At 37.9% G+C, this 18,688-nt stretch overlaps 1 protein-coding gene across 4 annotated transcripts in view; it reads left to right on the top strand.

The window, feature by feature from the left end:
* Nucleotides 1-18,688, top strand: part of znf469 (zinc finger protein 469) — a 335,089-nt gene that overhangs the window by 82,562 nt on the left and 233,839 nt on the right. For 3 of the 4 annotated variants that reach the window (XR_003674351.1, XM_028451156.1, XM_028451157.1), the window contains one exon: nt 4,822-4,873. The gene's annotated coding sequence lies outside the window, so the exon portion shown is untranslated. Of the gene's footprint in view, nt 1-4,251; nt 4,365-4,821; nt 4,874-18,688 lie in introns of those variants that run through there. The other variant, XM_028451158.1, reaches the window with a different exon arrangement.

Raw genomic sequence — 18,688 nt, 5'->3', positions numbered from 1 at the left:
CAACATGTAAGGCTGGATGGACAAGTCTTCTGTTGTTGACATTTTGTAAATAACCTCTGAATAAAAAGTTTATGCGCCGCTACATAGCCGTATCTCTTCTATCAAACTACAAAAATGGCCGAGCAGGGTGGAGTTGAGCCGAGTGTCACCTGAAGAGGGGGCGTGGTATGGAGTGTCTCATTTGCATTTAAAGAGACAGCACCAAAACGAGTTGCTCTCAGAAGCACATCAGAAAAGGGGTAGAAAAGGGGCCTGTGGAGCTATAATCATGAGGAATTCAGACCCAAGCATTGCAGTTCTGCTTTATATAGACCACAACTGCATGATTTATATGTAAAAAGGAAGGATTTAAAACCATGATATGTCCCCTTTAAAGGATCAACCAAAAAAATCTTAATATTCTAAGTTGATTTAATTTTTTTTCCCACATGCTAAGTAACATCTGGTCCAATTTACAAGTCTGACCACCACAGTACTGTAGTTTAATGTTTAATTTCCTATGTTTCATGTCTCTTTGGGTTGCAGCAGATGTTTGTATTAGTAATACAAGAAGCTCTAAACCTATACTCATTTAGTTTTAATTGATATGGCTTTAAATCCACATTTGTGTTAAATCATTTAAATTGCAGATTACAAATAATGAGCAAAATACAGTTTGTCCTTGAACCCACTAGGACAGATTTTGAATCAGGTCAATGCAGATGATTACCAGTACTTTTTTGCAAAAACAAGGTTGCAGCCAAAATGATAATTTAATAGGTTGCTAAATGGATGTCTTCTAACTTTAAATATTTTATTGGCCAGCAAAATAAATCCATCAAGGGTCTAAAACCCTGCAAAGCGCAGATCAGTTATCTGTGAGAGATTATTTTACCCTCAGGAGGAATTTGTTGTTTGGCAAAAGTTTTATTTTGTAAGCAAAGCTTAAAGTTTTACGTTTCTTTTTCTTTTTTTTTCTTCTTTTTTTTTTCTAATCAAATGGAGTCTGTGAGTCTAAACTTCTAGCTTGGTTTTCAATGTGTTTACACTTATGTTTGTTAGTTTGATAGTATGACTTGAGGTCAAAGCATTGGTATACTTGTGGGTCACTACCAGGTCTTGGAACTGTGGTTTTTAATGCAGGTGGGACTGCAGGCCATGAAGCTCCAATGATTATTAAAAGTAAGCACTTGATTCTGTCATAATTAGAAACAGAAAGAAGAATAAGCCATGCTTGTTAGTCATGGTCTCAGGAAGTTAAAGAGATGACATTATCCTGTTACCTCAAAGTCCAAATGAAGAGAGCTTGATTTTTGTCATGGCCGACACTTCTCACATGTATTTATGACTGCAACTCATTTCATAAGAGACAAAACAGAAACCCACCTAATGAAAGACTGACATTACGTGCCAGAATATTATTGTGTAAAACCTTGGCTTGAAGCTGTTGTAAGTACTTATGTTTTTTCTTGTTTCTTTTGCTCCAAAAGTTCCTCAACCTGTTGCTGAAATGAGACTTCCTGGGCGGTGAGAATATACAGACTTTTGTTTTTATGTGAAGGTGATAGTAGGTTGGCCATGGAGGAGCATCTTTGGGTTCCAGGAAGAAAATGTGGAACTAATAAAGGAGTGTACCTCCTGTATGCACAACAGTCTGCTTTTCATTGAGTGTCTAAATGTGTGTGCCCGATTCACCTTAGTCTCATTATGTAAACCTGTGCCTTGAACCAACCACTAAAACAGCGTATAGGTTTAAAATACTAAGCAGTCACAGCAGTCTTAGCAACACAGAGCCAAAAGTATTAGATTTTTGAAAATAAACCCATCGAAGCCCATTTTTTCACCTATAATCTATTGAGTATAAAAGGACTTTTTGTGGAAAGTACCTTTCTTTTTTGTATTTTGGGTCAATCCAACAGGGAAAAAAAGAAGCCTTTTTTAAAACCAGTGCAGGTTTCTACTCAGCCTGAACAGAGTTAACATTTGGGAGCACCAGCAGCACTGTGAAATTCAAGGTGACGGCCATAAAATCTTACTCACTTTTTGAAAGGGGAATAAATAAATCAATAAAATAGGAGTTTATTCTAAGTGACACATTTTGTGGAATATTTAAGGAAAATTGCAGGATTTAGGTAAAATGAAGAGTTCTTTTAACAGTTTGTGGAGAAAAAAAACACTGCAATCTTGTGGTATAAGCAAATATTGTATTAGTATTGGGGGGTTGAGATATTTACAATGGAATCATTTGGTAATATACACAATAATACTGGTTTTCTCAGTTATTTTTAACTTGCCCGAATTGAATGCTCTAAAAGACTGGATTTGTCCCCTCGGCCTTGAGTTTGTGGTATGTGGTAGTGTTGTGCTCAAGACTGCAGTTTCCCAATACCAAGACTTGCCCTATTTCTGAATGCAACGAGACAAAGTCAAGACCAAGACGAGACCGAGGCCATAAAAATCATTTTTAAAAACCATGGCACTAAAAAAATTTACGCTATTAATCGTTTCTTTTTTTTGCACCCCAAACAGTGTGGAACCTTTCTCATTCACGCGTTCCCGGTATACCCATAATATTGATGCACCGGCTACAACAGTAGAACCTGAGGAGAACACTTTGTACGTGTTAATTTTAGTAAAAAAAAAAAACACACCAGAAATCTAATGACCAGTTGTGTGCAAATTGTGCAAGAAAGAGTTTGTGGATCAAGGGATGTCTTCCTCCTCCAGCCTTCAAGTGGAGCTTTTCCACCTCGATGCTAACTATGTAGCAGCTAGCACGGACAGTGGTCCTACCGACACTACACTAGACCGAGTGGCCAATCCACACTGGACAAGATAACAGGGTTCAGAGTCAAAATGAATACATCCATGAGTGACAAATGAACCAAGTCAGCGTATAAATGATTGTAGTGGACAGTCGACCACTCTCAGTGGTAGAGTATGTGGGCGGGGCTACTACTACTACTAGAAGTGATTACTTGATGTTCTTACAGCACTTTATTTTTTACGTTATTTTTTATGTGCTAATTTACAGCACTGTGATTAATGGGTCTGTTTTATTTATTATATATTATCGGAAGGAGAGAAAAAGCAACAAGTTCAGTGTTCAATATTTGTATTGATCAGTCAAGTGTTCTTACTGTATATGATGTGCTAACTTATAGCACTACATATGAATCTAATGTTTTATTTCATTTGTATTTTCTGTTATTTGTAGATTGACTAAAGTACACATCAATATTTCCCTGATTTTTATCGTTTTACTAAGTTGAAGTATAACAGAAATCAGTGCTGGTCTTGGACGGAAAATCCTGAGTCCGTGCCAATTAAAAATGCTTTTGAGTCCGAGACGAGATCAAGACCATAAAAATGACCGGTCTTGAGTACTACAACAATAGTATGTGGTTTGAAATGTGAAATACAATCAGTGTTTTAATCCAGGTCACAGCGGTTCTCTACTGTTTTTTCTTTTGCTCTTGTAGGGGAGAATTATAACTTTCTGAGAGTTTTAGTAAAATGAGATCTTGTTGAAGCCAATTTACAACATGTAAAACAAAAAGCTTATTGACACTGCTTTTTCACTTGATTATAAATTACTTGTCATTTCTACCCACATCTGGCATGCACATCAACGTTTTTTGTTTGTGTTGTTTGTGTGCATTCAACTCTGGCTGGTTTTAGTCACAGTATGAATCAGAATGATGCTGACTGATCCCTCACTGCCTTCAAAAAGTCAAGTTGGAGGAAATACTGTCTGTGTGTGGATGTATGGTGGTAATAAATATCCCAAACTTGGACAGATTCTCTTGTCCATCTTGGAAGCCGAATTGTGACACTCAAGAGTCAGAGTAGCAACAGCAGGGCCGCCTAATCTCTCAGGCCCCCCTGGAGACGGACTGTTTCCAGTCTTTATTAAAACTGATTGATACTCTTTGCAAAGTGTTGAACGACATACGCTTCATGAGATATCACATGTTTTGGAAGAAGACGAGTGTGCTCTTGAAAACCAAAGTGCCTCGAACAGAAAGTAGGCAAATCTGAAGTGAAACTTTTACCGTCTTTCTGCTTTCAGTTGGAGTGCCAGAAAACTGTCTACGTCCAATGAAAAACCGTTTCTCATTCAATTACGTGTTCCATATGTACGTTCCAAGAATTCATGCGCAGCGGCTTCCGAGCAAGCTCAATCTTTCACACACATCATCCTCACCTCCAACCCTGAACCTGCTGCCTATAAAAACAATTGTGCACATGATCTGACATTTCAGAGTGGATATTTTTATCCATGCTCAGTCTTCCTTTTGTATTGAAAAATTATTAGCTAGAGCCTAGAAGCATTTATTCCATCCAGGACAGCATTAAGACATGAAAGAAGACTAAGGTGTCAGGTGAAAATGCAAAAAGGGTTTCTTGTAGGGGTGTAACGCTTCATTTAAAGGTGCAGTCTGCAACTCTTATAAAAGTGACTTTTTGTCATATTTGCTAAAGCTGTCACTATGTAAGGACAGCTTTACATCAAACTAGTAGTTTGTGTTTTTTTGCTGTAAATGTTTATGATGGCTGAGGCTGATGCTTTCTCCCTGTCTGCATGCTAAGAATGTGGAATAGATGGTCGCTTGATAAGAAGGTTTTTAACAGTCTGTTGTTAGGCCCGGGATCTGCTAACTATAAAAACGGGGCAGCTATTCGACTTTGATCTAAGCTATCCAGGATTTACACTATTGCTGCGTTAGGTAAATCTGATTTTACAGCTGTAGAAATTTGCGCTGAGAAATTTTTATTACGAGGCCAGGTTGTTAGAAATGTCTGGTTAATAGTGACATATTTTCCCTCTGTGCTCGGCAGACCCAGCGTTGACCCTGGACTCAACAGATTCACCAGACCAAAGGAAACCCAGGTAGGAACTTTAAGCAGTGCTGAACAAACACACACACACACACACACACAGACAGACACACACACACACACACACACACACCCTCAGTTCACCTCACACTGAAGCATATTTTTCCAGCCATTTTAACCGTCACTCTGTGTGTGATTTCTTTGAGCCACTTTATTGATTGCCTGCACGTATTTGTTTATAAATCAACTGAAATGTTTTATTGATTTGAATGAAGCTCTTTTCAACTCATTCTAAAGTATGATCTGCATTTAATGCTGTTCCATCACATCTAAAGGCACAACAGTACACATTTTTAACTTTGCAGGACAGTGATCAATTCACACCTGTGTTTTATGTCTCAATATTTTTGAGCATGTCTGTAATTCAGTGTTAGTTTTGAGGACAAACTTTGATTTGGTTTTAGTCATAGTCTTTTGACTGAAATGCAACTTAGTAAACCAAATTATAATGTGGGACACTTTGAAATCTTAAATCATTCAGAAATGCTCACAGATTAAGAAATCAGAGGCGGCCAGCCACAGGGTGATCAGCCCATAGTTTGCGTCGCACGTCCACACACGGCATGGGCACCCTGCCCCCCGAGCCAAGCCTGAGCCGACTGCGTACTCCCGACCCGCTATTTGGGGGCCCAAGAGGTATCGAATGCTTCAATTGGACCAAGAGATTAAAAATCTTGAAATGCAATATATAGAGCAAAAAGAAACTGAGATATGGAGTAAAGTTAACTACTTAAAATGTGAACTAAATGACATACTCAATAGCAAAACAGAATTTTTACTTTTTTGCACCAGACAAAAATACAATGAGCAGGGTGAGAGAGTGGGTAAGGTATTGGCTCATAGAGTTAAACAAATAGAATCTCAAAACATCATTCCCTCAACCTCAGTCTCAATCAATCTCTCTGCTGCCTCGGCTTATTCCCTCGCCACTACTTAAAAATATAAAAATATAATCAATTGATAGAAAAATGTATATGGGCTGGATGAAAACCCATGTTTAATCGTAGAAAATTGTATGCAGAACTTGATGAAGGGGGTTTAGCTCTGCCAAATAGATAGATATAGAATGGTATCAGTTGTCATTCTCGCTACCTCAACTCAGTAAAATGCATCTTCCTCTAGATAAAACACCCTCATGGGTCAGGATAGAAGAGCAGTTGGTGCAACCTTTCTCTTTCCTCACACAAACTGCCAGACCAATTCCAGATCAGTTTCCAGTGCTGGCTTTTGCCAGAGATTCCTACAGGAAGGCTCATCAGTTATAAAAACTTGATCCATACATGACAAATAGAGCTTCATTATGGTATAATAAAAAAACTGCTAATAGACTACAAGTGTGTGGCCTGGAATAAATGGATTAAATGTGAGATACACACCCTCAGTGATGTGGTGGGAAAGAATTTGGACTGGCTAACTTTGAATTTCAGAGATTTTTACGAACTAGACATTGCATCCTTTCCCACAAACAACATTTGCATAGCAGCACTGGTATCCAGGATCTTTCACACAAGTTAAAGTATAAAAACAAGGGGACATCCAAATTTTATGGGTTTATCGGGAGTACACACTTACTAAGAATGGATGGACTTAAAGCATGCTGGGAAAGGGATCTGAATTTCCAAATCTAGAATGACAATTGGAGGACTGTTTTTACAATTTGGTTTTGTCAGTCACGCGAGGTTCAGTCGCAACTCATGCTCTATAAAATCCTGAATAGATCTTACTGGACACCTCCTAGGTCGGCCAGGCTCAGATTAAGAAGCAGTGATGTGTGCTGGAGGTGTGAGAGAGGGGTGGGGACCCTAGTGCATGTGCTGTATGATTGTGAAAAAGCTAAAATGATGTGGGATTTGATAATATACTGCTTAAATAAGATATTCAGGTTACACCTGGTCAAAGAACCCTCCATCTGTATACTGGGTATTTTACTAGACGGTGTGGATTTTTCTAAACGTCATAGAATGTGGTGACGCCTTTCTCTGGTAACAATATTACGGCACTGGAAATCCACCAATTTGTCCTCTTTTAAAGATAGGATAGAGGTGTTAAGCACAATGGGAAGTTATGAACGGGTAATTTATAGTGTCAGGGAGGGAGGACCTGTTTAAGGAGATATGGGGCTCATTCCTAATAGCTGAAATGGAAATGTAACTTGACCTTAAATATTAATGTGTTTGAATCAGATACATGTAGTGCATCTTAAAATCCCAGGGTATTGTGTTTGTTTTTTTTGGTTTTTGTTTTTTAGTTTGGATGCTTATTGTCTGGCCTGAGTGATGTTTATGTTGCATGTACCTGTTTCTTTACACATACAGTAAATGTGTGTTGAACTTAGGTTCAAAACAAAAACAAAAAAAGAAAAGGAAAAGCAAGTTAACAGTCGTATGGGACATAGCATGAGTGGTCTTTTAATGTGTAGTTGATATGGATGTACATATATACATTTTGTAGTGTCGACTGTGTTTTGTGGATGCTTTTCAAAACGTAAGAAAAAAAAGAAATGCAATTTAGGCTAAGTTCACACTGCAGGTCTTAATGCTCGGATATTTTTGAAAAGTCTGATTTTTTGTGTGCTCGTTCATGTTTGCACATTAAATGCGTCTTTTATCAGTTTGGAGTATGAATGGAATGCGACCCACATGTGGAAAAGAGTAATACATGCGTTTGCAAGTACACTGTGTTCACGGAAGTAAATATGGAGGCATCTCGTCTTAGCTAGTCTGTGGCACTGATAATATGCATAATATAATACATATTTCTTAATTTCAAGAACTCACTCTCCTTCCACTGTCTACTTTCTACTCCATCCTCCACCAAGGTTTCCCCCCTCCAAATCGCTCCTTATGGGATGCTGAATTATGACTAATTATGACGTTATCACATTTTCATGACTTAAAGGTTGGATAGAATGCGACCTGGCTGTTCAGACAACAGTCGCGTTGCAAAATGTCAGACACGTATCGGATATATATCCACAAATGAAAGCGGCTTAAGTTGGATTTTAAAAATTAGGAATTGTACTGTTCATATAGACATGAAAAAATCAGACATAAGCAAAAAAATCGGAATTGACCTGCAGTGTGAACATAACCTTAGTTTTAGTCAAAATTTAGTCTAGGTTTAGTCAACTAAATGACATTAAGATGCTAGTTGTCTAAATCTGTTGTATTGTCGACTAAAATAAATTTGATAATATATTTTAAAAGATTCAGATACCATTGATCACCCTGATATTGGATGGTAATAATGTTTGTACATACACAGACAGATTTGATGTGATCAACGTGTAAGACCACGTGACTCATCATTTACCGGCTTGTCTCTCCTTCCACAAAAAACTAAAGTAGTTGTGATTGAATAAATATTTTGCAAAAAAAGAAATGTATTCCTGGTGGGATTTCCTCCCATGTGAACATTAGAGTTTCATATTTATTAGTTAACAAAAATATCAATATATTTTTATACAGTTTTCATTCACATGTATTTTTCTAGATTAGTCACAGTCTCATTATTGTCACTTAAAAATATGTATTTGATGAAAACTATTACACTGTTGCTATAATGTGTAATCTGACTCTGATTGTACGGGCCTATACATGTCAGTATGTATTTTGTGGCTCAGGTTAGAGAAACCCTATGACTATAAGCCTTGAGGTCACTATGGTATTCATGTTTTTCTGGAAACCAACAGGTATTAAAAATAGACAAACATGTATAAAAGCTTGTCTGCTTATTTAAAAACATTACCAAAAAGGAAAAGAAATTAAGCAAAACTAAGGAACGCTTCCAGATGATTTACAGTTCATGATTCCATTCTTTTTGCTACTGCCAGAGCCTGAAGGTGGAGATTAAAACATGCAAAGATTGTCAACGACAGATAGAAGCTTAATCACGCACTCACATGGAGATATAGCTATAAATCTGGCCCACGTGTTACTGGTTTTTGGACTGAGCCTGAGGAGATGGGCATGTTGGAGAGAGAAATGAAGAAAGAAAGAAAGAAAGAAAGTAGAAGCAAGTCTGGGTCTGAGTGGAAAATTGAATGGAGTGGAAACTGGGCTGGAGACCACTCAGCAGATCCACCCCAAGTCTGCCAGAGAAATCAGCTATTGGGGAATCATTTGTCAACTAAGTAAATTCAGCAGGGGTTTGTAAGGATTTGGTCTGCTTTCTTGGAGCTCAAATGTTGAGATACTTTAGAGAGTGAAGTCCTTTTGTTTTCTGAAACGTGTGCCAGAGTCTGTCTGCCTTTAAATGAGATCACAACAGACGCCCCGGGAACCACCACCAAGTGGAAGAAGGTTTCTGTTGTGCACTTCCAAGCTGTGCACACATAAACACATGTACACAAGCTCACGTTTTACCGTAAACTTTTTAGAGAAATGGTATTCATGTTTTAAAACAACTATTGCATTAATCAAAACTCCAGCGTCTCTTTTGTTTAAAAGGACTGACCAATCTGCAGATGATAATTTCAGATTTTTTTCTTCATATATCACAATTTGACCTTTTTAATTTCTCTATCCCTGCATTATATATTTACTGTGACGTTAGCTACATAGTAACGACTTTTATAGCAACTTTTTAGATGATCTACGCCTAACAAAACACATTATGACGCACCATATTCATTTAATTGCCTTTTAAAAATCCTTTTAAGCTACAAAAGTTGTTACTATGTAGTTAACGTCATCAATCATGTGATAATGCTAACATTCTCTAATATTCCTTAACTGAGAATTAAAGCCTGGACATTTGTAGAAGACAGTTCAGTCTTATTGGGTTATCTAAGGTCCAGGTCCCTGCGGTCCATAGGGATTTATATTAGTGCAATAGGAGAAGCAGGAAGTACTCGTAGTGTCCAGGCAGTAGTTGCACTGTTAAAGGCATTTAGACTCTAAAGCCCCCATTGTTTATGTAACCAAGAGAAAGTCAAGACTCCCTTAATGGTCTTCAGAAAAAGCAGATGCCAAACATTTTTGCCCACAGTTTATTTGTTGCCAAGCAGAATTTCTTGAAGGACAACACCTTGTGCCTTTCTGTATAGTGTACAAAAAGGCCTGGTGTACGATGACTGTTAAAGGTTTTCACTGTTAACGTAGATTCTTTAGTGACCAACCCGTTCCTAAATTCAGAACTTCTATGCTAAACGAAGGGACATTAGTCACGTTAGACCCAAACCTATTGTTTCAAAGTGGGTTTTTCCAGCAGTGGGGATAATTACTGTTTTCACTGCATCACTAAGGCTGCCTGTCTGCATTATAGAAAACCCACCTATCCTTAGCTTGTGAATCATTAACACTCCTTTTTTATATCAAACAGAAATAATTGTGTAGATAAATGTACCTAGCCGTGCTTATTTCACATGATGGCAGTCTTTTTTTAATCACAGTTTGTTCAAAGAACTCTACATTTTTTCCAAATCCTGTAATTTTCCTTAAATATTTCCACATTTCCCAAATGTAATCAAAATTGGCAAGAAACCACTTTTTTCTGCTGAATACATATGTATTAGGTATTAAGTAGTGTTTTTGATTGATCCTGGTCCAACTCCGAACACACTCAGGCTGTGTTCGGAATCGCATACTAACGTACTACTCATACTAAGTCTGATGTCAAAATTAGTATGTAGTGCGTTCATATTAGATAGTATGGAAAGATTGAGTATGCAAGAAATACCCGGATGTGTACTATATTGGGACATTTTTTAAGTATGCACAGTGGGCAGACTAGTCATACTCAACTGCCCCATAATGCATTGTGAGTGGAACCTAAAATCATCCTGGGACCAGCTTTAAGCTAAAAATTAAACATCTCATTTTCAAAACAAAAGCATATCTTCTTGTCTTCCAGGGGACTTGTGTTTCCTGCTCTCTCAGCCATCCATGAGCATTGATTGACAGCTCAGTTGCAGACAGCATTCAGCTGCGGTAACGTTTGTGACTCTGTGCTTTTATAAGGTGCAGATTCTGGTCTAATCTGAGGGTTAATCAAGTTCTGTGTGTATGTACAGACACATTGTGTGCGTATCCCTGTCTGTCTTTGCGTGTGCATGAATGTGTGTGTACTTCTTGTCGCTGTATACCAAGGCAATTTTTTAATTTCCCCCCTAGTGGCTGGTCAGCCAACACCTGGGAGTTTAGTTATATTTCATTAAGTCCTGCAGGGACTCATATCCAGAGGTGAGAGTAATGGATTACAAGTACTCACGTTACTGTAATTGAGTTGCTTTTATGGGTACTTGTACTTTTTTGAGTATATTTCTTAATCAGTACTTTTATTTGTTCTTAAGTAGGTTTTAAAAGAAGTATAGTAATTCATTACATTTCTACACCCAACAATTACTGTGTAAATTATTATTTTTTGGGATTATTTTTTTATTTTCATTTAATGGTCTCTTTATACTTAGAGCCTGAGAACGTTTTTAATTTTGAATTTAATTGAATTAATTGGTATTTTGTGTTAAAAAGAATTGTACATTTTGAAAGAACATACAAATGCCTTTGTGCAAATAAAATTAAGTTCTAATTGTGCAAGATTTGGTCTATTCCTGTTTAAGTTTATAAATGAGATGTTTACTGTATGCAAGGGAACCAATTTATTATTATTATGTATTTATTACCATTAGAAATGTGTGGGGTGAAAGGAACTCGTAACTTTTACTTTGAGTACTATTTTATTGCGCTACTTTTTACTTGTACTTGAGTACAACTTAAGTCTATTTTTTATTTTTAAGCAGTTTACATTCTCAACTTTTTTTTTTTTGTAATTCATTTTTTTATTTAATTTATTCACTTGTAGAATACTGTAGATTTTATGTTGAAGGTTAAAATAAATAATAAATGGGTCAGTTTTTCCTCATACCTACTGTTGCTGACTATTGTTCTCTGTTTGAATAACATCACTTCATCAAGCCTTTTCAGAATCAGAATCAGAAATGTTTTTAATGGCCATATACAGTTTTAAGGACAGTACAAGGAATTTGTCTTGATAGTTGGTGCACAAAACAAACAACAACAAAAATAAAAAAAAACAAAGAACAACCTAACATTCCACACTACAAAATAAGTATTTGTTTTTTTTTTATTATTAAAATGTTTTTTTTTTTTTAAAGTAATAAAAGTATGTATGATTCATGCTGATATCGTATCGGATCAATATCGGTATCTACCGATACGCAAAGCTGCATTATTGGTATCATATCAGAAATGAAAAAGTTGTATCGGGACATCCCTATTTTACATATCATTGATATGTGGAAGTGTCTAATTTAGTTTGACACCTTGTGATATATGGGGTGTTTACATGTAGAGGGCGCTAAGTAGCAGCAACATTTTTCTTAAGCGGCCTTGGTCATGAAATGTGTGCGTGCGTTTCTATCTACAATATCCCAAAGTTGTGGTCTTGCCTTACCGTGTGACCCCATGAGCTGATTTATGGTTAGATTTTATTCCTCACTTTATGCTACATGGGTTTTGGTGAGAACTGTGAATCCATAAATCACACAATGAAAGTGTGTCGCACATTGTACGCTATGCATGACTGGCAACTGAAAACCAGCATTTAATGGCTGAGGAAAAAATTCTCAAGAGAAAAGCCGTCTTGTTTACATTTGATCATATTGTACGTGTGCGTGTGTGTGTGTGTGTGCGTGTGTGTGTGTGTGTGTGTGTGTGTGTGTGTGCGTGCGTGTGTGTGTGTGCGTGCGTGCCTGTGTGGAGGAAAGCTGCGGTAGCCTAATTTGTGGAGATAGTGAAATCATTAAGGCTTGTCAAAGTAATGGAGACTAATGTGGGATTAGGCCGACATAATGACACCCTCATCTGGGGCGCCTCAGCCGCAATAATCAGCGTGGAAAATGAAGTGATATGGAATTTTTTTTGACAAGCTTTCATTCGTTTTCATAAATGGATGCTAATGTGGAAACTTCTGGAAAGCAGTTGAAGTTGTTATTATCACACAGAATAGGCTTGTGTTAAAGAATTTTGAAAATGACCTGTTAAAAAATACAACTTTTTTATATTATCCAAACCAAGTGTTGATGTGATTGTGAGAGAAAAAAAAGGGGGAATTAGCTTCAGACTTTTTCACTATCCACATCCACTTCCTCCTCTTATTCTTTCCTTTACTTCTTTTCTTCCTGAATTCCAATAAAAACCATTTCTCCATCCTTTTCCCCTCACTGTGGAATACTCCAACGACTGGAATCTATTTATCCATCTATGGAGAAAATATGATGAAAAACTGCCTGGACTTTGCTTTTGTCTGGTTTCCCAGAATCATTATAAAATAAATATATGGAAAAAGAAAACGTTAAACACATTTCATTTATGTTGTGAACGATTATTCAACAATAAAACAGCTCATAAACAACTTGAATATTTATAACAGGTTTTTTTTTTTTTTTTTACAAATGTATTTTTAAACATTCTGTAAAAATAAATAAATACATTTCTAAGTTCAACATCCTTAGGAAAACATTTGACCTTAAAGATGACATGAATAATTAAAAGATAATTAAACCCGTCTAAAGTAGCACTCTACCTTGATACTTTTAACAGACATCTGCTGGGCTGCAGTCCAGCTCAAGCCATTCATAAATGCTAAATTATGGCCTCTTGAATACATGTTGGATTGCCAGTTTTACCACTCTAACCATTTCCTGAACTCTGGCATATGACATTGATATGACTGGAACTGTTTTGTCAACCAATAATCCAACATTAGATTTATTTTTAAAGCTATTTCCTGCATAGTGCAGCTCCACTTTTTCACTCTCTGGCTGACATCCTATAGGAATTGAAAACAAACGCAGAGGGTTAGAATTTGATTGTTAGCAACGTGAAAGCTTTTATTCTCTGCTCCAAAGATTACTGCTAAGATTATATTGTGGTTATTCATCCGCATGAGGTCTGACCCTGTATTATTATGTTTGCGACCAAAACCCTTTAGTGCAGCGTTGTCAAACTCATTTTAGTTCAGGGGCCAAATACAAAGCAGTTTGACCTAAAGAGGGCCACAGGTTTTAGACAGGAGAATGAGCAATTTTAACTCTAATGTGCCCTAGTTTGCACTTTTGTGTATAAATAATTTGTAAAATATGTGAGACACTGACAACAATAACCAAACAATAAAGTGCCTTAAACTGAAATGTATTCATTTATCTTAATCAGATAAAGACTTAGGTTAGGCCTCATGGATCAATAAATCCAAGATGCATCTGTCTACGGAATTCCACATCCCACAATGCAATTGGTCAAGTTTTCCGACAACAAAGCGTCAATCAGAGAGTGTTTATAGGGGGTCAAAATAGACTTTTACATCTTTTTTTTGAGCAAATGATCTTTGATTTATGGATCTCTGTGGCCGACGCTAGATGATTTTTAAAAAAAAATTGCGTCTCCAGCTGTGGTAAATTTTCTCGATCTTGTACCAATTTCAATTTGGGGAAAATTTGGGGAAAATTCTGGGATTTAGTTCTTTCAACTGTGATTTAAAGGCACTGCCGTTTTGTGATGGGAAAGCGTGGGAAAATTGGGAAATATTTTGGAGTTTTATTGAATTTGTGCATTTGGAGGGACTGAGATTTCTACAACTGTATTAGTTGGTCATTTACACAATGATTTATGTTTTCACAGTCATTGTTATTTTCTCCTGCAGGCCACATTGGATGCTCTGAAAGGGCATATTTTTGAGGTATCAGGGGTTTGTGAATGCTGCAGGGATTTGAACCATCTCTTCAAGGTTGAAGCTAGCTCGCCATCTAGCTAGGATTTATTGTGGACCTCCAATTCAATTCAATTAAATATGATCAACAATCATAATCAATTGCGTAATAACAGTAAGTAATATCTGAGTGAATTATGATGAATTCTACTTATTGGTCTTGTGCACTTAAAGGGCCCATCTTAAGCTCAATTAACTTTTCTGTGCTTTAAACATCATGAAGTGCTATATGGGCTTCATACACATGCCCAATATGTTTTTTCCATTTTTCATTGATTCCCTTAATCATTAGTTAGATGGTGATTTGCTCCTTTCTTACTGCAGGGTGAGCCTAAACACCTCGCTCCAATTTGATGACGCGTTCCCACTTTAATGATGAATTTGACGCGGCACTGAACTGGAGAAGCCACACCTCCAGGAAGCTCAATGCCGTGATTAACATGTAAACAGACACACCCACAAAGGTGAGCATGTCAGCGTTCTTCGCGCAGTGCTATGTATGTATTTTCTACAATCTAAGTATGTACCGGTGAACGCCCCACCTCCACACTCTGTCTCGTGTTTATAAAGCAGCATGAGCTCGGCTGCGGAGTGGGTGGGAGGAGGGCGGGCTGTCCGCTGGCCCTACATCACCTTGCAGGAAGGAGGAAGTCAGTGTCCCGTCTATACTGTAGACACGCCCACTCATGAATATGCATACATAGGATGCAAATCAGCCCGTTTGTGTAGAGTTGACTTTTCAGAGGCTAAAACTCTGGAAAACAGGCGAGTTTGGGAAAATGAACCTCAAATACTATGTTTTGGGGGTTCTTAGAACTAATGGAGATGGGGGAAAAATAGCATGATATGGGACCTTTAAATTCTGTCAAAAACTCACTTATCTTCATAAGATACGGGTCACGCCCAACATATTTATTAATATGGAAAATAAACCTCAAATACTATGTTTTCGGTGTTGTGAGAACAAATGGAGATGGGTGAAAAATAGCATGATATGGTAACTGATGGCATCCTCTGACATCAGTATCCTTGTGCTGTGTTAATCTGATCCAGAGTGTTGTGGTGTTGATTGTTCGCTTTGGTTTGAATACACAGATGAAGTTTGCAGTGGATTCGGAGCTGCTGCTTCCTCTTTATTTCGTAATTGTTTATGTTTCGGTTTCTCATTTTTGTGTTGATCAAATACAAACTAGGGCAGAGATGCAAACACAGCAGGGCCACAAAAAGGGGGTCACATGATAAACATTCATGTCTGCATTTAGAATAATGACCATTCCTCATTTCATTAGCCTTTATTTAGTCAGGAGAGCCACATTGAGATTAATAATCTCTTTTACAAGTGTGTCCTAGCATTAATACATCAAAGAAAAAGAGTCACTGAGTATTTTTGTGTATTTTGTATGTTTTTGGAGTCACTGAGTATTTTTGTTGATGTTTTGCAAAATGTATTATCATGTTGTGAATGTTTGTTACAATTTTTGTTGTTGTTTTGAATATTATTTCTCATTGTATGTATGTTTGCATTTGAAGTCATTTTGTGTAATTTATTGTCATTTTGTGTATTTCTGTAGCAATTTTATTTATTTTTGTTGTTGTTTTGTATATTGCTTCTTACTTCATGTATGTTTTTGGAGTTACTTTGTGTATTCTTGTTGCCATTTTGTGTAATTTATTGTATTTTTGTTATAGTTTTGTGTATTTCTGTTACAATTTTGTGTATTTTCATTGTTGTTTTGTATGGGGGTTTTTGTGTGTTTTTGGAGGACTTTTGATTATTTTATTTTATCTTTCTTGTATTAGTTGAATTACATTACAGCTCCTAGCATCTTCCAAGGTTATTGCCTTTTACTTTCTTCTTTTTCAAACATTTCTAAATGTTAATTGCATGATCAGAAATGGAAAATATGAGCCACATGTTGTCATTCTCAGTAAAAAGTCTTTGGATGTTTTTAATATACTTGTTAAAATCACTTTTTATTCCATTGTCTGCATAGTTTTGAATCTAGGCTAAATCTATATTTATAGAACACTTTTCACTTTTAGCATGTTTACCTTTCAATATTCCACGTGCAGTCACCCACATAATGACCAGCAGTGCCAGTGACAGCTGCTAAGTGCTTAACTTTTATTCCCCTGACGTCATACATTTAGATAGTGACCAGTAGCAGTCCCTTTGCCCCGCAGGGCTCAACTATAAAGTGAGGTCACCACTGCAAAATTACACCCCAAAGTTTCCTAAGGCCATAAAGGCTGGCCGTCGAGTGTCTGGAGCTTGAGGGGAATACGTCCGGGATAATTGACAGGATAATTTGCATAGCGGCAACTGAGGTCAGGCATGGGCCTCCTTCCCACTGTCTACAGTCCACACGTGGAACATTTTTTTTAATCGGTTACAGACTTACACAGTTTTAATTGTACTATGTGTGACACACGCACACACGCACGCACACACACACGCACGCACGCACGCACGCACGCACGCACGCACGCACGCACGCACGCGCACACACACACACACACACACACACACACACACACACACACACACACACACACACGCGCGCACACACACACACACACACACACACACACACACACACACACACACACACACACACACACGCGCGCAGGACCAAATCTGACAACATGATCTAATGCTGCGTTCCCAGCAACTCGGAACTCATCATTTTCCGACCTCCTACTTGAAAAAGTGACTTGAAACGCCACCTGTAGTATGAGCTCCTACTCTGTAAAATTGGGAAAAATTCTAATATTTTAGCCGTCAGCCATGTTTGAGATATTTAGACGTGCTTCCTGATTGGCTACTTTCCATTCCACATCTCAAATTACGGGCACATGAGTCGGGAGTCGTCGGCTGTCCTCACACACGAGGAGCTTTGTGCGTAAATATTGAACAAGCTTAATATTTATGATTGTTGACCCGTTTCAGAGCCGATTAAAGGACAAATTCACTCTGAACACACCTCAGACCACAGGATCATTTTAGAGGATAATCTGATAAAACATGAAATTATCTGAGGTTTTCTGTCTGTGGTTGGAAAATGGGACAAATCGGGACAAAACCTTTTATTTTACAGTGAAAACATCTTTTATTTTACTTTAATTTGTAAAAAAAAATATGTGCATTGTTTTGCACAACCATCGCAGAAAATTGCTTCTGAATTGTGACTCATCCATCCAGAGAGCCTATGGAGTTGTTTAAATCTGAACGCTAGTTTCCTTTTTTTGTGTGTGTACATTACCATTTGCTTGGACTTATTTTCACTGCTTAAATTGAACTTCTATAATGATCACTTTCAGTAAGATCTCCAACACAACACAAGACACTGCTTTGTGTTCAGTAGTGCAAAGGCTATGAGCTGAGGTGATACTTTCAACACTATTTGAATCAATATGAGACCGTTATTGATCATGCTTCAAATTAGAAGGCAGCATGAAGAAGAAATGCATGAATGGAAACTCCATCCATCCATTTTCATACCCGCTTATTCCCGTTTAATAGGGTCTGCCGGTGCCAATCTCCGGCTCTCATAGGGCGCTGGGCGGGTGTACACCCTGGACAGGGCGCCAGTCCATCACAGACACAGACAACCATTCACTCTCTCATTCACTCCTATGGGCAATTTAGAGACTCCAATCAACCTTACAGTCATGTACCGGAGGAAACCCACGCAGCACGGGGAGAACATGCAAACTCCACACAGAAAGGACCCAAGTCCACCCCAGGGCTTGAACCCAGGACCTTCTAGCTGTGGGGCGGACGTGCTAACCACTAAACCACCGTGCGCCCTGAATGGAAACTCTCTTCTTATATATGCACACTTTTATCTGTACTTTCCCTGATAAATCCACTCATGCTTGTGGTGTGTGTGGTTCACTGCAGCATTGGATCTGTTATTATCATCTTTTGTGTTTACCTCCTTCCTCGTCATGCTAGTCCTGCTGTGTCCAGCGTTGTGTGCGCGTGTGGGAGGGAGTGAGCGCGCTGCACGCGCTCCAGGCCGCGTGCTGCAGGCTCTCCTCTTCTTTCAAACCTCTGCAGCCTCTCACTTCACACACA

Source organism: Gouania willdenowi, chromosome 6 (assembly GCF_900634775.1).
Source record: "Gouania willdenowi chromosome 6, fGouWil2.1, whole genome shotgun sequence".
In the NCBI taxonomy this organism is placed as follows: domain Eukaryota; kingdom Metazoa; phylum Chordata; class Actinopteri; order Blenniiformes; family Gobiesocidae; genus Gouania; species Gouania willdenowi.
Note: the sequence above shows the minus strand (reverse complement) of the source record. Positions and strands in the feature narration are given on the sequence as shown.